Here is a 24,011-nt window from a genome sequence, read left to right on the forward strand (position 1 = left end):
AGGACCTATATCTTCTTACATGATGTGCAAAGTGTGTTTTATTTAAGGGAGGATTTCTCCCTAGCTATTATTTCCAGAGTCCAAGAGGAGAGGAGTGGATTTGTTTCAGAGGATAGTAGTGATGATGAGGCAATGGAAACATCCAGCAATCCAATGGAATGCCTTCGAAGATGCTTTGAGAAAGCTGAAAAATACAAGGAGACACTACCTGATGAAGCCACCTTCCAAGCAATAAGATAAAGCCTAAGACCATCAAAAAGTAACAAAGAAGTGGAGGATTGGTTTAACCATTCAGGTCAGGGGTCAACTACATCTGTAGACCTGTGGCAAGAAAACCTCTTTCTGCAGGATGAGAGCTTCATGGTAACTCTCTCTCTCTCTCTCTCTCTCTCTCTCTCTCTCTCTCTCTCTCTCTCTCTCTCTCTCTCTCTCTCTCTCTCTCTGTTTGTGTCATTTCTGACATTGTATGTGCAGTCTTGGATTGCTGACAAGGATGACTTCCTTCGGCGCCGGACAAGAGAGTATCGAGGAAGGGATGCGGCCCTAGCACAGTACCTTTCAAAGCTCTGCGAGTCGCCGATAGTAGTTTTTCACAATTCCATGTCACAAGAGGGTTCAATAGCAACTTACACATTCAAGACACTATCACGCTTCTTGGGTGGACCGGTGCTGCCCAAAAGTGCAGATAAAGTCATTCTTGTGGACAAAGTGTTTGCTAGAGATTGTTTTGGTTACTGCCCAGGCTATACAGGTGGTCGGGCAGCGTATTACTACACCTACACAGCAATGGCACTAGCTCTTGGTAGACAAAACCCAGATGAACTTTTAGAGTATGGCAAACATCTCATGATTCGTTACAAGGGTGACGTGCCAAAAAACAAAATTGAACCTGCAAAATCTTGATACACTTCAAGTACCAATTGTATAAGATCATGTATTACATAAATTTTGTACAATGTCATCCACTCAGAGTATCTTTCTCCACTTGTGATTCACATACACCATTGTCTCTCTCCACCTTCGTTGACTTTCACGAGCTCCAGAGTTGTTGTATGCCATTGATCTTTTAGCTTTTTGTTGTTGTAAATGTCTGATGGCTTGTGCTGTTGCTGAATTTGCCAAGACTTCTTTTGCCTGCATTCGATGAATGATTCTACGATAGAACCATTCAAATAGTTCTCTCAAACTGTTAGCCTTGATTCGAGAGCCACCATGTCGTGTGTGCCTGAAATAAGCATTTCTCGCCATGTAATGAGACTTTTCCATCCCTTGGGTATTCCATATTGCCGGGTTCCCATACTTCTGTATAAAATATGGCAAATGATTGAAGATGATGTGCTGGATATGAAAACAGATTAGTTAGAATGTTTTACACTCACATATTTGCACATAAGAGAGAAAGAAATACATGATAATACCATGTAGTTAGTGAGTAATCTGGGTGTCTGTCCATGCTGTCTTGAATGATTTTTTCAGAAGGTTGAGATTTTCCTTGAACTTGTTCATATCACCTTGTGACCAGTCATCTTTGTCGCACATCAAAAATAGGATGTCTATTGATCGCCAAACCTCAGCCTTCGCGTTACGAGTAGTTGGTTCGTGGTCTTTGACTGCAATATGTAGCTTTTTCCAGCTCTGATACTCTACCTTGCTAACATAAGATGTGTTATATATTTTTCCATGTTTTGTTAGCTTTGGATCTCTTGTACCTTGGGGCTTAGATAAAAACCTCCGTGCCTTCACCCCACCGATGGATGGTTTGCATGGGACATCCTTCTCAGCAGTTGATCTCTTTTCATCCCGCTGGATTTTCACATTGCCACCATGAAGCCCCATATCCGACAGTACCATTTCTAAGCACTGCAAGGCTACTTGTCGTTCTGCAGAGTTCTTAATCTTCCAAGCAAACCCGATGTATAAGTAGACCAATTTCTCTACAATTCTACAAAGGGCATGCATTGTACAAATGTGGAGATTCACAAGTGGTATTTTCAAAACTGGTCAAAAAGCAGGATCCTCAATGTGACGTGTTGGAGCTTTTCTCCACCACTTTGGGTCCATGACCTTTGCAGGCTCCATGCAGAACAAACACGATGACTTTGCCATTGCACCCATTCCACAATTATACATGCACTTTAATGTTTTAAGGTCACCTGCAAGATGCCACTGAACTTGAAAGTCTCCCCTTCCATCTAGACGTAGTACCTCTCCCTGGTTAGTCTGTCGATCAATCAGCTCCGGAATATTAGTTCGATGGAACACCCAATATAGAATCTCATGATCTTCTTTCTTTACCTGCAACACAAAATAAATGAGACTTAAGTAGATCTGAACATTTGAGCTTACTTGAGAATATCGCTTACCTCAAACGCACCAAGCCACCATATGTTAGATTCTGATTGAACACTAAAATATAAAGGATCATCACTGGGACACTTTGAGAGGGCTCTATTCATTAAAGTAATAGTAACACGCTCTAGCTTTTTCTCTTTAACAAGCTCACACTCATCCAGTTTTAACACAAAATGTAATAGTCCACGTGACTCTTCAAATGTGATGTTGTAAAAGTCCACCATTCTCTTCTGTAGTATCCGCAGGTCCATAAAAATATTGTTGAACTCATCATATGCCATGTTCGCTCCATGGCCACTGTAAGTTGCTTTAATATGAAAGGGCTGTCCAAGATAGTCTCCCTGTGCCTCGTTAAGCTGAAGCCTCTCTTTCCAAACACTTGAGGCTGATGGTAGAAGTTTGGATTTTATACCCTTCCTAACAAAGATGGATGAGACAGACTTTTGGATAGCCGAATATCCTCTTTTGCTTACACCAAGTGAATCAAGTGTGCCTTGTATCTCTTTTGCAGGCACTGAGTTCTCTGAAATAAAGCGGTCCACTACATTTCTTTGTAGAACCTTAAACTTCTTGTCATGTACTATATCTGCTGCCAGGCTTCTACTTATAAGTGGCTTCAATCTCTTTCCTATATTGGCTTTGGGGTCAATGTTTTCCTTGTCAGGATAGATTGAGTCTCTACATGAAGACAATGCATAAGTAAATAACAGAAAATTTGCTTCACTAACACTATTTAGGCACATGAAAACAATGCATAACAAGAAAAAACAAAGAGATTACTTAACTAAGACAATGTAGCCAACCAAGAAGCATCACCTTAATGCTCGGATTCTTTTCTTGAGACCTCCTGATGCAACCTGCAATGTTTCAAGATTGCGCAATTTCTTCTTTCGGATACGACCACCCAAGATGGTGTCCTTCATTTGACAACTTCGCACCTTTCCTTTCAGTTCTTGTACCTCTGTTTTATGTTGCAAAATGGTAACCTGATCTGTAGAATGTAAATGTGAAAGGCGAACAATCTCACATTGTTGAGCTTGGAGAATGCTCTTGTAAGTTCCAGCTTCTCTTGTAAGTGATTTACAATAACCCAGAAGGCCGTTTTCTCCATCACCAGCAAAGGTCAATAAGCTTGTAGGATTGACAAACGGTGGAGACGCATTAGTTATTGGATTCTTAGGGTAGAGAGAGCCTCTCGTCCAGATATCTATGTGTTTAGCTCCTTGAGCTCTGAGCGTGTCTATGGAGGTGGGAGGTATATGTGTGTTTGTTTTACTGCGCTTAATCAATGGTTGGTACTCATTGTCCAAATCAATGTGAAGGTGATATTTGGCTCGTTTGTGGGTAACATTTGTGCCATTTGAGGAGTGCGCCATTAGCCAAATGTGCAGGTTTAATGGAAAGTGAATAGCAGCTGCGAATTCGTCCCTCCATGTTAGCCTCATTCCCTCCGTATTGACGTTGTTCATTCAATGCAACTAAAAAGAGGATTATCCCTCAATCACTACGAACGAATGTTCAGAGGGGTAAGGAATCTACTTAAAGTACACTTTTTGAAGTTTTACTATGAAAGACCCAGCTCTTTTATTTGTCATTTTTTCTAGAGAGAGAGTGCAAAAAATACATTTTCTTAGAAGGCCCTCCAAATGACCTCCGAAATTTCCTAATGCAAGAATAAGGAAGGGGAGAGTGTTTGGTGGACGAAGCGACAAGCGGCCGTTTCCAGAGAAGGATCATATTTTTGTGAGAAACCTTTGTAAAATTCTTTTGTAAGGAAGCATCTCTAAGCCGAGAACTTGTCAAAGGATTTATGATTCTTCTTCTGGGAGCAATTGTATATTAGAGAGCCAGTTAAAAGTTTAGGAGCTTTTGGCCGGACAAGCCATTTGTAAAGACCTAAACTATAAAGGTCATTTTTTGTAAGTTTGAACATGATCTTTTTGATGCAAAACTGAGAAGACAACGTACGTTTGAGAGCTCCTTCTTGCTCCAACTTGTAATCTTCGCCATTGTGGCTACGGTAATCCAAATTCAGATATGTTTATTGCATTGTGTTCCTCTTACCTTGCTCTTCCATTCAAGTTTAATCATTCAAGATTCGGTGTAGGTTTTCAACTACGAGTTTGAGACCTTAAATCACTATTTTGAGTGTCTATATGCGTGTTTTATGTTGTTTTGACCCTAGGAGGGGCATTAGGGACCCTAAAACGACACATTAGGATCACTTGTTCCGCTGTTTTTGCTGACTTTGGGACGAACGATCACGATCTTTGTACCTTTCCAGAATGCTTTGACAGTGATAGGATACAATCCTAATAGTCCCCTGTAGCTTCCCTTCAAGTTTCGTGCGATTCCAAATAGGTTTGCATGGTAAACGGGCGTGACGACTGTAGAGCTGTGTAGAAGGACATAGTCAGATTACTTGGTGGTAATGCGATTGATTTTCTTGTAGAGTGAGTAGGTGCATCTCATCGAGTTCACTTCATTAGGAGTGACACTCTAGTGAGTTTCCATGCCTCATCTTGGTCGCTTCCCTTGTATTGATAAATAAGTTGATGCTTGAGAGCTATGCTATGGACGTCCGTCGCGACGACCCGCAAACATGCCTTCATCTCTTGAACCCGCCTTTGAAGATCAATGATGACAGTCATCCTGTCTTCTAACTCTCCTTGGAGAGCGTCGATCACCATCTCAAGTTCTTTGGCCTTTGTGATGCGGTTTGATGCTGCTGAACGGAGTCTCTACGTCATTTCTTGCATCTTCCGTGCATATTCATTGACTTGTATTATTACCTCGTCGTTTGACTGCCACTCCTCCTAGATGAGATGTACATGCAGCCTCATGTGTATCTTTCTGCTACGCCGTAGTTGCTGGTTCTTCTTGTGTGGAGGTGGAGGGTTGGTCTTCTTCTTTTTCATCCTGAGGATTTGATGCCTTGGCAGTTTCTGGCTAAGTAGAAGTAGAGGGTGCTGGCTCAGATCTTGCTGTCTCTTCTGGTGCCGTACTTGCTTTCTTCTCTAGCTCATGTTCTTGCTCTTGTGCAGTGGTAGCCTCTTTTTCTGGATCTGCTTCTCTTTCTCTTGTTGGTCTGCCTCTTGTGCAGATTTTGTTTCTTTGTTGGATACAGATTCATTGGTTTTCTCTCGCTCCGCTTCTTCATTGGACTCCTTGCCCTCCGGTGATGGTGGTGGGCTTGGCATGGGGTGTTCCTGTTGTTCGGTAGGCGGTGAGGTGGGTCTGGGAGATCCGTAGCTTTGTTCTTGGGCTTCTGCTCTAGCTGTCTCCTTGGCTTATCTTTGTTCTTCCACCTCCTTGACATTCTTAGCCGCTTCTTCTGTCTCCTTCAGCTTGAGGGATTTAGCTTCTTGGTACATTCTTTCCAGATGCTCTGTTGGATCTTCAATCTCTTTTCTTGTGTGATGCTTCGTTCTAGGGCCTTTAAGTCTAGCAGGTACCCATTTCTCTGGGTCCTTCCCTTGTGCTTGTCTATTGTGTTGGTAGGCTTGTTTCTCTCTTTCAAAGCGTGCTTGTTTTTGGGCTGGTTCTTCTTAGTGTGCGGCCACAACTTTTGTTTTCATTTCTTCTCTATGAGCTCTCTTTTCCTCGTTGTCAGAGCTCTCGCTGCTGTGCCTTTTTGGCAAGCTATCAATTGACTCTTCACTGGATTTATATGATCTTTTTCCTGACTTGTAGCTCTTGGAGAGGGTTGTGCTGCCAATATCCATGTATTATGATCAAGAGCAGGCGGTAGGTTGTCAGCCATGCCAATGGCATGGTATGCTATCCTCGTCAAGACCTCTGGCACACCCAAGTAAGTGATTTTGCCTTCCTTCTTGGTGCCCTTCAAAGTTGTCAGGACATATTGTGCATGGTCTACTGGTTGCCTTTTTGTCGACTTGAGAACTTGAGTGAATGTGGTGGCCATGGCGTGATTTGGCGTAGTGTACCTTGGTGGCCTTTTTGCCAGAAAATGGAAGTGTTGGTGGTACAAACGGGCTGGTTCTTCACTTGTTTACGAATTAAATTGGCGAAGGTAGCTGCGGCTGTCTCTTTGGTAAATGTTCCTGCTGTTTTCCTGTCCCTTGCTCGCATGGTCATTCCTTATGCGGGCAGTCTGAGTGCCTCTGCCACTTTCTGGGCCTGCCTCTGCTGTTTTCCTATCCCTTGCTTGCATGGTCATTCCTTATGTGGGCAGTCTGAGTGCCTCTGCCACTATCTCTTTAGTGATCACTACTTTGACCTTGTTCCCTTGGGTGTCAGATATCTGTGTGGTTCCATCTTCTTTAATTGTGGATAGAATCTCGTAAGCTTTCTAAAAATCCACTCTGCAAGGCTCTTGTTCGTAGAAACCCCTGAGTCCCAGCCTGCAGTTAGCCTCTTTTGTCTCTGTCTTTGTGGATACATCATAGACTTCTTTGGGTAGGAGTTACAACTCCACCTGATGCCCCTCTTCACTCTTTAACCTACTAGTGAAGACTGTAGTGTGATGTTCTTCTAACTGTTCTCTGGAGAGGTATGATACCTTGGCTGCTTTGACTGACTCGGGGTCTAGTTGATAAGCGGATAGTTCTTCTAGTTTCTCCTTTTGGTTGAGCTTCTTCTTGGCCCTCTCTGCTGCTTGCATGGCTCCTGTTCAATGAATAGAGTGCAAAGTTAGCAGCTTGTCGAAATTTTCTCTAAAATGTCCCTTAGGTTGAAATGCTGACAAATTTGGTCCAATTTGCTTCAAATCAATTTTTGAACAAGCAGAGATGCATAAAAACATGCAAGGAACAAAACTGTAAAGTCAAAACAAATATTTGCAACCAAAGTAAATAATCGCGATTATTTACAGCTGAGGAAATTTTTCAACTTTTTGCAAACTTGGCTTCATAGTCTTGAAGTATATAGCAAATATATGCTCTGAGTAAAGTATGGGCTCATTTGGATGCATAGGGTGAAAATGGTACCAGATTTTGGCTTTAGGTCTCTAAAATAGTAGATATAAAGTAAATTTGAGATTTTGAGCTCCAAATTGATTTAAAATTGGCTAGTGGGCTTAACACATCATGTACTTTGGATGTATGATGGATAAATATCAAAATTCCCCAATTTTGACCAAAAAGTAAATAATCGCGATTATTAACTTTTCTTCCAAAATTGGTATTTTTTGGTACAAACTGGTTCTATGCATTGTATAGACCCTGTATATGAGATATAAGGTGATTGGATCAATAAATGTGGTCCATAACCAAGAATTGGCTTGCAGAGACTTCTTTGCATTTTTTGACAATTTTCCAAGTAATGGGTGGTCATTTTGGTTCATACTTGATTTTTGGCATGTAATAGGTGTGTACACATGATAGATGAGGTGAGGTGACAATTTCCAAGCCAAACTAATGCAAAAGTAAATAATCGCGATTATTTACAACAGTGGCAAATTCCTTGCAAAACTCACAAATTTTGACCTAGACATATTCCATACATTTAATAAAAGTCCTAAATTGAATTTGGTCAAGTTTGGTCATGCCGGCATCACTTTGTGCTTTGTCGACTCTGAAATCACCGTTTTTTGTGACTACACTGCCTGTTGGGTTGCTCGGTCAACTTTGAGGCTTTGGACTTGTCCGCAATATAGTCGTGAAGCAACCTGTCCAAAAACTGGCTCATTTGGAGTCAGTTTGACCTTGTATGTCAAATTTGACGCTTTGTAACCTTCGAGCCGTTTTCTGCTTTTCGAGGGCTTTGCTTGATGGATTTCACCAAACCAATCATATACATTGTATATGGACCTCATAAGCAAGCCATCGGTGGAGTCAGGTCAGAATTCTGGCATTTACCAAAAACCTAACTTTTCTACTGGGGACCCCCTTGATCCCTGCTGAATGGTCAATTGATGATATAGAAAGGTTCTATTATGTTAGAACATGCTATGGTTCAAATCCCATCTGATTTGGTCAAGCTGGCAGGCCGCTATGGTCAGTTTTAGGTCGTAGGTCTTCGTGCACTGCTCGATTTCTAGGGTTTTTTCTAGGGCTTTCGACTAGCTACTAGCCGTACAAAATGGATCATTGACAAGTAAAGAACTTACCCCTCATGTCTTGTGTGAGACAGTGCTGAAAATGGTTAACTGTGGGCTCCAGAAAAGTCGTGTGAAATAAGCCGAAATCTCTCTCTACAAGGGCTGCAAGTGGAAATGAGGTGGTTTTAGCCTACCTTGGATATCTATACCCGGACTTCCCGAACCAATTTTCCCCAGATTCCCCGTTAGTCCTACTAGGCCGTGAAATCTATGTTAGACTAAAAAATTTCTCTGATCGGATTCCTATAGCTCATTCTACAAGAATTTTGCAAACGTAGGCCTGACCGCCTAGTTTAGGATTCCCGCTTCCATCTTCTGATTTCATTATTTTTTTTTGTGTTTGTCTGCCTTGTCTTTCCGATCACCATCGTGTCTTGCAATTCTCCATCTAAGCTTCCCTGCTATTTATTATTGATATTGACTTGTTTATTTGAAAAAATAAAAAATAGCAAAATGCTCTAAACAAGTAAAGTAAAAATCCAATAATTAATTAAATTCATTGAAAAACACGGCTTTACTATTTTTTGTTGGATTTTTCTATTTTTAAGCCTCATTGTCAATAAAATTGATGAAAAATACCCAAAAAGGACTATTTTTGATGATTTTCTGATAGTATATACACTATTTACAGTCATCGAGAAGATATTATCACTGAATTTTCCCTTGATGATGAATTATAAGGGCATTATTAGGTAATTTTGTAAAAAATCACACGTTAACATCAAACTTTTTCCTCCCTCTTCAAACATTGCCCTTAATTACTTAATACTTAGTGGCCTTCCACCCCTCCTAGATGGCGTACTCTGGGGCGACTGTGTGCATGGGTTGAAAAATTGTGTCTGTGCATATCTGTGGTTGGCTCTACCATGCTTTGAAGATCAATGCAGCTCAAACCAATATGCTGTGCAAGAGCGGGGTTTTGAGTAATTAACTCAAGGGTTTTCGATGTCGAGGTTTGTTGCTGATGTCTTCCAAAGAGCAAATCTTGTAGCTTGTGTGCTCTGTGTTTGATTGTACCATCCGGATGCTTCAGCACACTGATTGCTTAAGCTGTTGGTAGCACTTCTGACTATTGTTGAGCTTTTTCTTGCCATTGGTAGCTTGGTTGGCTTGGTGCTGCATGGTGTGGTGGAGTCTTTTGAGACTTAACTCGCCATTGCTTGATTGGTTTTGCGGTTTGTGGAGAAGATAAGTGCTCCTTTTTCTTCCAAACCATATCCATGCTAGGTTCCTTAATCGAAGATGCTCGTCTCTGTGTTTTAACCCTTGGAATCTTCTTTTGTTTTGTCGGTGAAGTTTTAGGCACCCAGACCTGAATCGGTTTATCCTTAAGCTGTGCTTTTGGTACCCAAATTTTCCTGACTCCTTGCATGCTACTTGTAGCATTTGATTGTCGAGGGGATGGAAAAGATTCACTACTTCGTGGTTTGGTCTGCTGATTGCTTCTTTTCCATTCCTCTTTGCTTGGTGCAATTGTAACAATGAGTTCCCCTCCTTTAGGTGATAGCTTTAGCTGATTTGTATCCCAATCTGGTACTGCTTTGTATGTTCGCATCCAGGTAATTCCAAGAATCATCGTCTCATTCATGTGTTCATCTGGTAAGCATACAAACTGATGAGGACATGAACATCCATGTACTATCACGTTCAAGTTGACTACTTCCAATGTTGGGGTTGGGTTCTTGTTGCATCCTTTGATTGTCGCTATTCCTGCCATCAATGCTTGACTTGTTGCCTTCTTGTATGTGGAATAATGGATTGCATTTACTCTATCTCCTGTGTCGACCAAAGCATTGGTGCTATGATTGTTGAGCTGTACTTTGATGCGCAGGTCCATTCCATCTAACTATTCATCATCTATTGAAACTGCATCTTTAGGTAATTCCCATTGTCGGTCGTCTATTTCCAGAGTGTTGATGGGAATCGGTATTTGTTGATTCTTGAGAGCAACTTTCCGCTTGAGTACCCAAAGCCGAGCTTCCTCTTGGGCTTCATCAATAACCTGCTGTCGTTTGATCTTCCTTTGTTTGGCTGCATGCATTATTTCTAGCAATTCATTGGTTAGTGGAAAATTGTATTTCTTTAAACGACATCCACTAATCCAATTAGCCATTGGTTCACCATCTAGGGTGGACAATTTTACTTCTCCACTTGGAGATACATCTTCAATGATAAATGGTCCGTTTTTCTTTTCTTAAACTTGGGAATGTGTTGCTTAAGGGAATAGACTAAAACTAAGTCCCCTTTCTTGAAGATCTTTGTGATTAAGTGGGAATCAAAAAACTATTTTTTTTTTCCTCTTTTGTGTATAGATATGAGTTACATCAATTAGCCTTTGCTCATCTAGCTTCTCCAAATCTTTAAGTCTTTCTGACATTTCATGTCCAGTCCACTCAAGATTCTGTGCTATCCTTAATGTCGGCAATAGAAATTCTATTGGAAGTATGGCATCAAGACCATAAACAAGGTTAAAGGGTGTAGCATTTAAAGTTGTTTTGAATGAAACTCGATAAACCATAGATAAGCATGGAGATTCATTTCCCAGTCTGTCCTTCCTGAACTAACCACTTTAGTCAGCACCGAGCTAAGAATTTTATTCGTATGCTCAACTTGTTCGTTTGCTTGTGGGTGATAGGGAGCTGATTTGTTATGGATGACCATAAAATCATTAAGCAAATACTCTATTACCTCATTGAGGAAATGAGTTCCCCGATCATTGACAATCTTATTGGCAGTTCATATCTCGTGAATACATACTCATATAAGAATGCAGCAGTGGTTCTGGCATCATTCTTTTGCGTTTCTGTAGCCTCGGCCCACTCGGTCAAATAGTCTGTAGCTACAATGATATATTGAGCTTGGGTTCTAAAAGCAGGTGGCTATATCGGTCCAACAAAATTTATACCCCATTTTGTGAAAGCTTTAGCCCCCATCATTGGTCTTAAGGGCATGCTATCTACTCATGTTGGCATTTTTTCTCGTTGACAAGCATCACACCTTCGAACATATTCTTTGGCATCTGCAAAAAGTCTTAGCCACCATATGCCTGCCATCAAGATTGCTCTTGCGGTGGTTTCACTAGAAAAAAGTGACCTCCAGCTAATCCAACATGTGCTTGTTCTATAATAGGAATATACTCGTTTTCATTTGCACAAAGACGCAAATGTTGATCTTTACCTCTCCGATACAATTGGTTCCCAATAAGGGCGTAGTCTCTTGCTTCTGTTTCAATTGCTCTTTGACAACGTTTACTCATATCCTCAGGAAATGTTCGGTTCGATAAGTAAGTAACCAGATAATTACTCCACTTAGGAACAGGTGACATTTGAAACAAGGTTACATGAGGTATGGGTGTTTGTTTTTGACATTGAGGGCAATCCTTTACAAAATATCGAACATCTCTCCTCATAGTCGGCCAAAATAGTCCAAGTCTCAAGATTTGTTGCATAGTTTGGTCTTCCGCAAAGTGAAGTCCTACTATGGTAGCATGTGCTTGACTTAGGTACTGTTATTTTTCTTCATGATTAAGTGCATAAAAGCAATATCCTGTCCCAATTTCTTTTATATAGCCTACCAGTTATTAATTGATACATAGCCGATTGCTCGATTAATCCAATTGTGATAGGAAGTGGTATTTGTGAATCCACTTGAGCTATTGTCATCAATGAACTTTCCGAACATCTAGGTATCATTTCCACGGAGAACAAATAGGCATCTGGTAGATCATCGTCTACCGCTTTAGGTGATTCCCCTGCAACAATCCTTGACAAATGATCTGCTCGTTGATGTGTAGTGCCTTTTTTTACAACCACAGTGAAATCAGATTCCAGAAGAATGATGAACCATCTCACTATTCTCCCCATGCTGCATGGTTTGTTGACCCAATACAACAAAGCTTGGTGGTCCACAAAGAACACAAACTTGTTGGCTAATAGGTAATGTCTATACTTTTTAACGGCATAGATCATTCCTAATCCTTCTCTTTCAGTGGTGGTGTAATTCTTTTCTATCATGTTCAATTATCAGCTAGAATAAGAAATAGGAAAGTTAACTTTTTTGTCTCCTGGTTGAGCTAGTATACAACCGATAACAAAATTGGAAGCATCTACATGTACGTGGAATACCTTATCCCAATCTGGTGCTTTCAATATTGGAGCTGAGGTGAGAGCTTGCTTAAGATTCAAGAAGGATTCTTCACATGCCTCGGTCCATTCAAAGTGTGTAATCAAGCGATACATGGGTTTTGCAATTCTAGCGTACATGTAGATGAACCGTCGGTAATATCCACAATGCCCCATGAAGCCTTGTACCCCCTTGACTGTTGTTATTCTTGGCAATTTCACAATGACATGAATCTTTTCAGTATTAGTAGCTATGTCATTTTTAGACACTATATGTCCAAGAATGTTTCCTTGTCTACCCATGAATGTGCACTTTTCAGGATTTAAGCAAATCCTATAAAGTCTACATTTTTCGAATACCTTTTTGAGGTGTTCAAAATGATCATCCTGGATTGATGAATGTACACATAGATCATCCATATATACTTCTAAGGATTTCCTAAGATATTCTTTGAAAGCATGGCTCATCAACCTTTGAAACGTGGCTAGAGCATTAGTTAACCCAAATGGCATAACCCGATAGGCAAATATACCCCATTTTGTTGCAAAAGCAGTTTTATGATGATCTTTTGGGTCAACCAAAAGTTGATTGTATCCCAAAAAGCCATCTAAGAAGCTATAAGCTTATTTTCTTGCAACTTGTTCTAAAACATGCTTAGTTATCGGAAGAGGAAAGTTGTCTCTAATAGTAGCTGCATTCACCTTTTTGAGATTAACACACACTCGTAATTTTCCATTGTTCTTGGGTACTACCACAATTGGAGACACCCAGTCTGTGTGTTCAATTTCGTAAATGAATTAGGCTTCCTTTAGTTTTTCAATCTTTCTTTTATCTTCCTGGCAAATGTTTCGTTATACGTGTATGGCCTTTGTCTACTTGGTTTTGCATTATCTCTCATGGGTATGGTATGTTGACAGATTTCTGGATCAACACCCTTGAGATCCTTGTAAGACCATGCAAAGATATCTCGGTATTCCTTTAACAAGCTTAGAAAAAGCTTTTCTTCTTCTTCTATGAGGTCATTTGTAATGTAAGCAGGTCTAAGCTCTTCCTGTGGTTTAGCCAAGTCTATCTTTTTAGCGTTTTCAGGCCCTTTGTAAGACTCACCCTATTGCCGTAGTTCCCTAACAGGTTGTTCAACTATAATTTTTCTATCTTGGAGAGTATACTTTTTGTAATGGGATGGAACATGCATTACATCCTTACCATCCTCTTCCGTGGTTTCCATTTTGATTGTGTAAATCTCCCTTAGAGCTTTTTTCAACTCTTGATATATTTTTTTTCGCTCGACTCTGGTCATGAGTGGTTTTTTATCCTGTGATTTTTCTTGAGTGTCCTTCGTTGTTTTTCTTGGTTTCTTATCCTGTGATTTTTCTTGAGTGTCCTTCGTTGTTTTTCTCGATGTTTGAGACATTTTTGAGTTTTTGTTTGAAGGATATCTGCCAATTATTTTATCCTTGACACAATCATTAGCATCTATCTGCATCAAGAATTGTGTTTTACTGGAGATTGATGGCATAGGTCGTGTTTTCACAATTCTGGTGTCTCTCTTCCGTCTATACCATTTTTGTCTTCTTGATTTCTGGTTTGGAAAGTTAAATTTTTTTTCCTCCCCTCCTTTTAAGAGTAATTTAGCTCTTGTATGCTCTTTTTCTGACCCCGAATCTTCTGAGTTAGCTGAGTGTTTATCTAACTCATCAGTTGCATCATAATAGAGGTCTGAAAAGACTTGTTAAGATTTCATTAAGTCCTTGGGTTCCTCATATTCATCTTCAATGCTGAGGATTAAATCATTTGGATGGGAATTATGTCGTAGCCATCATCATTGCAAAATTGAGTAGGCATAGACGTATTCACACATACTTCCATTGTCGCTAAAATTTGAGTCCACTCGAATGGCTCAAATAAATGCTTTGGAAAGGGTTCAGGTACATAGGCTTCGTCTGTGCAGTCCCTTTCTAGGATACACTCTTCTCGTCTTAAGATTCCGTTTTCTAAAGCTCCACACATCCAAATAGGAGTGTCTTTGTTTAACTAGGATGGGAGTTTAGTTTCAGCCAAAGAGACTGAATCAAACCCTTGGATGGGTGTTTTAAAGACATCTCTATAAGTGTGATCTTTTAAATTTACTCTTGTTATGGATCCCACTTGCTTCAAGTATATATAATTGTTTCTCCAATCTTGGATAAGCTGTACCTGTCGCATGAAAGGTCTTCCCAATATGATTTCATAATTGAGTTTTTCCCCAAAGTCTACTATGGCAAAAGTGTGTTGATATTCAATTCACAGGAATTGGCTATCACTTTTTCAAGCAGCCCTAATGGTCTCTCAATGTGTCCGTCAGCTAACTGCAATTTCGTTCCAGTTTGTCTAATGACTGGTTGTCCCCAGGATTCCCATACTGCTTTAGTGGCTATGGCTATACCAGCTCCACTATCCAGTATTGCCATGGTTTCAATGTCATTATATTTCAATGGGAGGGTGATGTTTTCTTCTTCCCCTTCATAATATTCTCCGACCTTGTTCATGAGAACTGATTGAATTCTTTGTCCTCCCTTTTATTTTTCAATTTTCCCAAATTCTTCGAGATTAACCCCGTTATCCCCACCTTCTCTAGGGTTTTCTGTAAATCATTCCATAAGTATGGTCTGAGTTTTAATAGTTCTCCCAAGGTAAGAGTGCATTGGATGGGTGTAGACATGATTGAATGAATGTTGTCTACTTCTAGGATCTGTTGAGCTCTTTTTTGTTGAGTGGTCTTGCACACGATGGATTCATCTTCGTTATCTCCCAAGTAAGAAGGTAATGTTTTCAAGGTCAATGATTTCGACATTCCTGAAGCTTTCAATCTGCAATCCCCGTGCAAGGATTGTAAATCCATGTTCATATTAGAAGGTAGGTTATCCAACTAGACTTCCTCTATAGGATCTAACTTTAGAGTTAGGCTCCTATCATTGATCTCTCTTACTTTTTCCCATAAGTGTCCTGGCGAGTCTTCCTTTATGAATGGAATTCTATCTAAGGCATCTTCACTGTCAGACACTATAAGCTCTGGTTCGTTTCATTCAAGGTGGGGTTCTGCCGCCACATCGGATTTTGCTTTCGTTTCTTTTACCATAAGCTCTTCAAGTTTTGCAATACTTTCAAGCTTGGGCTTTTGTTTTTCCAGCATTTTTTGCGTGATTCTTACCAAATTTTGACAAGCTTCCAGCTTAGCTGCTTCCATGTCTGGAGATGGATAGTTTTTTCACTTGTTTTTCCATGTTTTGGCATGCTTTAAGTCCTGCTTGGTAGGCTTCCAAGGCGGCATTAATAGGGGCTTAAAATTTTTATCAACAACCAGAATGGATCCTCCCGATTTCACGGTTGTTTCCTTGAATTAACTTCCAATTTCTTTCAACTTTTCTTGGAATATCTTCTTTGCTTTCTCCTCGATTTTCAACCCGTTGTTTTTGTTTTCTCATCTCATATCTTTTGCTTCTGCTCCTTTTGATTCTTTGAGAAGAAACTTTTGTATTTTCCGAATCATCAAAGGAGTGTGTTTCTTTTTCTTTGCCTGGGCTCTAGTGATTACCTTGATTGGAACAATCAAGGAGTTGTGTTTCTTTTTCTTTGCCTAGGCTCTAGTGATTACCTTTATTGGAACAATCGGTTCACTCTTTGATGAGCTACTTAGACTACGTTTACTATTGTTTTACCCTTGTTTAAATGATTTTTAGGACAATCTTCCGGAAAGTGTCCTCCCTTTTTGCAACATTGTATGCAATAGGCTTCAATTGGTTTGAGGTTTTTGTCATGCTCTAAACATTCAATTTTCCAATGATCATGAGCACCACATAAATGACAGTTTCCTGTTCTTGGCTTCATCATGGGTCTTACCATGGGAGGTCTCACACCTTGATTAGCTACATAATACATTGGTGCAAGCTCTGATGGAGCATAAGTCATAGTTTCTTCCATTGGTGATGGATGTGGATTATACCAATCTCCTTCTACCATTACTGTAGATGGACTAGGCTCTGCATAGGGTGTAACAGGCACTAATGCTTGTTCATCTATGACTCCTTCAGAGTGCATGTAATTTACTGGCACTGCATTATGTCCTGGATACAGAGGTTGTTGTCCCAACACAGGTTGAGGTCTTTCTATACCCATTGGTGGTCTTTGAGCTTGGGCCATACCCGGGGCGGTCACTTATCAGAAGCTTCCTATATCACGTGCGTTCAAGAGGTTATTAATAATACCTCAATATACATACTATATTTACACTACATGCCTATTTAAAAAACCCCCACCCCCCTCTGTATGTATACATTTTGATACATTTTGATCTTTTAATAATCCTCTTTGGTTAACTCACGTGATAGCATACACATTCTAAAAAGTGACCGCCCCGGGGGGCCATATTAGGCTGATATCTATACATGGGTTGTCCTTGTGGCCTCATGGGCACGTACTGAACATTCCCATCATACTTTGGTCTGAATTAGCACTCGTAGGTCTCATGGTTGGTCCATTTACCCTCGATTGCACACCATTTTTGTGGCCTAATCGGTTGTCCATGTAGAGGTATTCCTTGTCTTGGTCCCCTCATAGGTTCTTTTTGCATGTCGTTCATCATGTCGTTCATCCTTTTTAGCATATCTTCTATGGCTGAGAGTGGTGCTGCAACAGCCGTTCCCACTTGTGCTAGTTTATTAGATGCTGTTTTCTCGCTTTGGTTATCCTAAGGGACCTCTTCTTCGTTGAAAATCTCTCAATTGTCTCCTAGGCCAATAGCATCCGACACACACGCTTCTAGGGCTGTATGCTTTTTACTATAGAGTATAGCATGAAGTTCTTTGTTTAGCAATCCCTCCAGAAACAAAGATACAAGTCGTTCTTCTTCAGGTATCTCCAGCTCTGGGCATCCGGCAATGTATTGTTTCATTCGAGTTGCACAGTCCCTAATAGACTCACCATGTTTTTGTTTAAAGCTATAGATTTGAGCTACTATATTATGTTTGATCCCTGTTTTGGAACAAGCAGCTACAAATATTTGAGCTAATGTGTTCAAATTTATGATTAACCTTGGTGGAATGTTTTGGAACCATGTTAATGCTTTTCCTTCTAATTTCATTCCAAACCCCTCAAATTGAGTATGGAAATCAAATATACGCTTTGCTCTTAGCACTTGCTTAAAGCTTGCTAAGTGGTTGTATGGACCCCTGATCCACTGTATTTTCTGACCCATTTCTGAAAATTAGCTGGTCTGACATGCATGTTTGGTTCAACTCTCGGTCTTCTGGTAGTTGGTCATGTTCCGAGTCCTTCAAACTAATCTATTGGAAATAGTGACTCATGTAGCCCTGGACTGGCCTTAGTGTCACCCGGTTTTCTACGTGATGAGGTGGTTTCTGGTTTCTTTACATTACTCTCAGATGATATCTCATGGTGTTCATCTCTTGGAATTGTTTCTGATCCTTGTCCTAATATCCAATCTCGTATGGAATACCCTTGGTATTTGGTTTGTTCTACCTCCTGAGGAGTCATCATAACAAAGTTGTTGTTATAATAATCCCTAAACAGGTAGGTTGGTAGGTCTGTTGATCCCTTATCTTTGATCTTGAAGATATAGATGATCTTCATGGCCATTAATTGTCCTGGTTTGGCATGCAAAGTCCAGAGAAGATCTTTTATGTTTCTATCTTCCCAACAATAGACCCCGATCCTAGGATTATCCGTACTAAGCCATTTCAAAGGCTTCAAGTCTATTTCATCATATCCCTCAAATTCTAAAGTTGGTGGTCCTTCTTTTGCCAACATATCTGGGATTATGGTGTTCACTTCTAACCCCCCATTTGTCTATCACGTCAGGATTTTTGGCTTGTAAATACTGAGTTCCGTTTTGATCCATGTACGCTATTCCTTGTTTGTTTTCCCTGACCTCTTCTTTGAACTCAATACCATGGTCATCAATGCGAATAGCATACTCCTCGTTAGGGTCCAAGTATATCTGGGCTCCATGATGGTTAGTCTTGTAAAAGATAGTATATGCTTATATCACATTGTCGTTCCAGTTTCTGAGTGAGTCAATGAAAAGACATTTCGGATGTTGAATCTGAAAAAGTGTCTGAGAATTCTTCAAGAATTGTGTGCAAGGAATTGCCTTGATTCATGCTCTCTTCGGTAGATACTCTACTGGGGGTTTCTCCGAGTATGCCCTGATTTCCTAGTACACAACCAGATCTAAGGTTCATATAGACTTATGAAGCCCTGGATAGAGTACTCACCTTGGATTGACTTGTCGTCACTTTCCACTTGATTCAATTGCAACTTTCTATCAAGCCACTGATTCCTCATCTGCAACCTGATTCCTGTACAAATTTGATCAAGTTAGCTATTCTTCTATAAGGACAGTAGAGTTTTTGCTACTCTCGTGATTGGTCTCTGTGTATCACTTCAAATCAAGTTATGGGAGTCAAAGTTTGATTTTCAGATTTGACTTTAACAAAAAATTCAAAGGTTTGATCTGCAACCTGTAAACTGAGTGTACATGTATCAATTTTGATCCGATTGAACCCAAAATTACCCTGTAGCTTTATATTATGTTGGTCTATCACTATATAAGTTCAAAAGTCAAAATTGATGTCTCTGGATAGCAGAAGTAAATAATCGTGATTATTTACTTTTGTCAAATTTTTGGCACTTTCTTGATTGGTTTGGCAAGTACACAACTTGTTAAAGACCTTGGACAAATTTCAACAAGTTTGGACAAATTTTGATCAAGTTTATCAACTGTTTTGTGTCCGCAGACTCTGATTTTGAGAATCTGACTTAAGTCTCACTTTTGGGATCCAAATTTCACCAAAATGGATTGTGAGGTCTACTTGATATGCTTGACCTTGTGGTATACTCAAATTTGCAAAATTATCAAGTTTTGAAGCATATGTAAATAATCGCAATTATTTACTCCAACTATATTTTTGCAAGTTTTTATCCCAACTTTGACACAGATCTGTTAAGTAGCTTAAGTAAGGTCACTAGCCAAGTTTCATCAAGTTTGGATAATTTTTGGTAAAAGGGTCATCAATTATCTATCCGCATACTAACTTTGCAATTTTAGTTACAATTTTCAATCCAAAGATCCAAATCTTACCAAATTGGGTTTGTGGGCTTATTACAACATGGTAAAACTAGTGGTATACTGACTTGGTCAAAAGAGTTGAAAAAGTGGGCAGATGTAGATAATCGCGATTATTTATTTATATTTGACAATTTTTTACTCATTTTTGGTCAACTGAGCATGTACATGTTTATCACATCAATATAATCCTATGAATCAAATTTCAACAAGTTTGGATAAATTTCCCCCAATTTACACTCAAGATTCAAAAAGTCAGTTCACACTTTAGTTTTTACCTAGGTTTTTGCCAGTTTAGTCATCCAAATCTCTTGGGCCTTTACAAAAGTTGTTTGTATACAGGCAATGAGTCAATGGTATGAACCTTGGTCAATTTAGGGCAGAAAGTTAATAATCGCGATTATTAACTTCAAGCTTGAAATGAGCACTTTTTTGTAATTTTTTCAAAGACAGTCTTTATAGGAGCTATTTTAAGCCTATGAATCAAGTCAAAACTTAATTTGTCCTAAAATATCAAGAAAAAGTCAATAATCTGAGTTTTGGTCAACTCTTGAAATTTTTACCTCGAAGTGTCTTTGAGCTTACCAACTGGTTCCAACAACTCTTAGGCTTACTGTCCAATTAGATTGAGTGTTTTCAAGTCTTTTTGAGCTATTTCTAGACGTAGACTTGAAATTCTACAACTTCCAATAACAACTCACACTTGATTCTTTCAAAGAGAGCAATATTCTGAAATCCACCTCGGATCCTACTTACCCTACTCCTAGATTCTCATGCAACGGGGTCGTGGAAAGTGTCCACAAACACTCCTTTTCTTGTGTTTTATATGTTTTTCAGAGCCTTGATCTTAAGAGTTGTCTCTCCTTTCAATCATTCTCCAAATCCTAATCTAATTCTACAATCCTACAATCCTAAAGGTACTCAGCAAAAGTACGATTACTTCCAAGCTACCTCTACACAGCCAAAGACGACAATCTTAAGCTACGTGGTTTCTAAAAGAAAGTTTTGAACTCTAGGCAAACCTAGAGGAAGTTAAAGGACAACTACACAAGACGCTCGTGTTTTTCTCTAGTTTAGGTCTCATCGATCCCTGACAACGGCGCCAAATGTGGGATGCATGTCTAACCTCACTATCCTATCTTATTGTAGTATTAGCGAGAACCACGATTAATTTGTCAAACCATGGGACAAAGCTGACTCGACTAGTGCATAGAGTCTACAAGAGGTTTTCAATCTCTCGGAAAACAACTAAAAACTCGCATCTAACTCAAAGCTACACTCAAGTGACTGAAATCACCAAAAGCCAATCACTTATCTGCAAAAAAATCATATCCATTGCAGCATCAAATGACATCCAAACGTAACAAAACTTCTAGGACAAATTTATAAGACCTAAGCACACATGCTTATGGTCTCAAACCCCACTTTAGATCAAGTTCCAAAATCACGATTATTAACAGCAGTGGATTTTTTACCTAGTCATTTTTGACCCAGAATGCATCTAAATGCTTAGCAATGATGCCCCAATACCCGGCCTATGCTTAGTTTTTTATTTGAACATGTAAATTCCTAGTTATGATAAAATTAGGCTGCGGATCGGCGATGCCAAAAGCTACAAAATACTGTGAACTGCTTACGTCAATGCGTAGAGCTCTTACCTGCGGGTTGCAATGCAACAAACGCAGTTGTAATGTGACAATCGGAGAGGGAGTAGGAAGCACAAGAAGGAGAGAAGTGAGCGCCGTTAGCTCACGTTGTGTATTTCTTATCCAATTTTTTTTTTTCCCAACAAAGCAGAGAAGATTATATTAACCAAAGGGGGGGAGAAAAAGTTACAATTGACCCAGAACTGAGTACTGTGTAATCAGATCATTTCTCTGCGGGCATATGGGGTGTCATAGGATGTACTTATGTCAAGTCTGCTTATGGATCTTGTAGGATGAAATGTAGGATTGTATGTAATATGGTATTTAGGATATGTAATGTGGGAGAGTCTCCCGTCTCAGTCACAGTACACCTTATCCAAAAACTTATAAAAAACTTACAAATATTGGCTTTTATACCTTAGCCAAGGTTTTTGGGTGGTCAAAATTAATAATCTGGAGTTCTACCAAAGCTGGAAGATGACTGCCTGATACAATCTGGAAGCTTGTAGCCCTTGCTCATTAATTAGAGAGTTTATCCAAGAAAATAGGAGTTACAATATTCCCGATTTATCAAAATAATAAATGTTTTACAAAGAGAACTCCGAAAAATGGTGTCCATGTTAGCTTGCTCCTAACAACTAGCTTGGCAAAATCATAAACTACAAATGTGGTGTCCCGCTACGTGTTTGGCCAGGTGGACGCCTGTTCTATCAATCCTCAAACATTCCCCCCTTCCTAGATCGTGTCACCCGTTGAAACCACCTTGTGCAGTCTTGTCATAGGCTTGTCTTCAGCTTTGTCTTCAAGGTTGGTCGTTAGCTTGGGAAGTGCTTTTGCATTCGGATGACCCTCCCCTCTTGCTTGAGTGATTTATATCTGCCATTTTGTTAATACATGATTTGACCTTTGAATGTTGAGGAATCTTTTCTTCTTCTTGTGCATTTGCCTCTTTGTTGCTAGTCTTGGCTGCCGTGAAGATGGATTCTGATATATCTCAGTTTGTAGAACCGATCCTTTTTGTGGCGTGGATATTTGTTTTCAAGGTCTACTTCAATTTGAGTTGTCCGCAATAGATAGCCAATGTTGAAGCATTGTGTGATCTACGTATGGTTGTTGTGGATAGCTCCCTTGCTGAACTTTTCATTGCTTATTGTTGTAGGTCAGTTTTTAACTTGCCATTGTTTATGGATCTTTGTTGCTTGCGATAAGAATGTTGTGATTTACAACTTTATCTCCACGTTATTGATGTTTGGTTTGGGCAGCCATTTCCTTATTGTTGATGTAGAAGGAATACATACAAGAAGTTGATGATGAGAATTACTAGATTAGGGTCTTAAAACCTGAAGGACCAAAGGGAAAAAACTCAATGGGAAAAAAGTGCCTTTGGTACACGCTCTTATTGGAGTTGAGAATTTGGACTTGATGTACCTGTCATGCAAGGTGAGTGCTTGGGAGAAACAAAGGAAGAGTGCCTAATGCAAGTGCCAATGTAGCACATGTGACATCTAAGGAAGTCTCAATAGCTTCCACATTTCCAAGAAGGGTTTTTGATGTAGAAGTTTCTCCCTCATACCTCACTGTGCTGAGTGTGTGAGTGTCTTTTGGACTTCCTCCTTCACTTCACCACTATACTACAACAACTTTGACTCTTATACTCACCTATACCAGCATGAGCGACACAACATAGTTATGCTCAACTCTTCCAACTTGAGCACTACCTAGAATAATTAAGACTCTTATACCACAGAGAATATTACACTTTGGTTTGAGACTAGCGCCTTGCTCATTTAGTGGATTAGCTGCCCAACTTTGACATTAATGCATGTATTTTTAATGGCAACTTGGACATACCTATTCAAAGAAAAAAGCCCAATTCCATAAGTTCTAGAAATCTAGGCCTCTTCCATTGTGTTGGTCTTTGGATGCCACCATTTTGTCGAGTAGTTTGGAAAACTTTTTTGGCTCCTCTTGACTTGCTTGTGGTATGTTCCCACTGGTTTTTGAAACAAGTCTTTGAGCTCTTGTAGGGGGACGTACCCTTTTTGTTATTTCCCATGAGAAGCATTTGTTGATATATGTGGGTTCTTTGGAACCCACCTTGTCTTTGGTCCTTGTGTGACCGTCTTTTGCATTTTCTTCTTTTTCTCGATGACTTGATGGACACTAGGCTTTGATATCCATAACTGATTATCTCCATTGTAGAATCCCTGGTTTTTTAGTTGATGACAAGTTATCCATCTGTAGATTGCAGTAGCCTTGGTTGCAATGGGCTTCTATTTGCTTTTGGTTATCATTGCTTGCCTTTGGGTAGTAGCTTTTGCTGCATGATTTCTCTTGGTTGTTCCAGATTGAGCTACAATTTTTGGTTACCATATTTGAGTGTTACCTCCATAAAATCCTTCTGCTTTAAGTAGCTTAACTAGAATCGTCCGTTCCTTCACCTCTTTGTGTTGGGTAGCTTCGTTGAAGTCTGACTTTGGAAACCATAATTTTTGTGTTGCCCACTTGGAAGGTCTTTTCTTTTGCTTTTTATTCTTGGTCTATTGCTTGTGTGAGTTGTTTGTATTTTGTGATAGCTTGGCTCGCTCCTTGTAGGACTTCTTTCTTGAGGTGAGTACATCTGTGCTGTTATTTTAGGCTATTTGGCCCAAACATTAATATTTCCTTGGAAATAGCCTTCAGCAGTGATTGACTCATTTGATGCTAC

The sequence above is a fragment of the Adiantum capillus-veneris genome, chromosome 17 (genome assembly GCF_014529385.1).
Source record: "Adiantum capillus-veneris isolate H3 chromosome 17, ASM1452938v2, whole genome shotgun sequence".
In the NCBI taxonomy this organism is placed as follows: Eukaryota; Viridiplantae; Streptophyta; class Polypodiopsida; order Polypodiales; family Pteridaceae; genus Adiantum; species Adiantum capillus-veneris.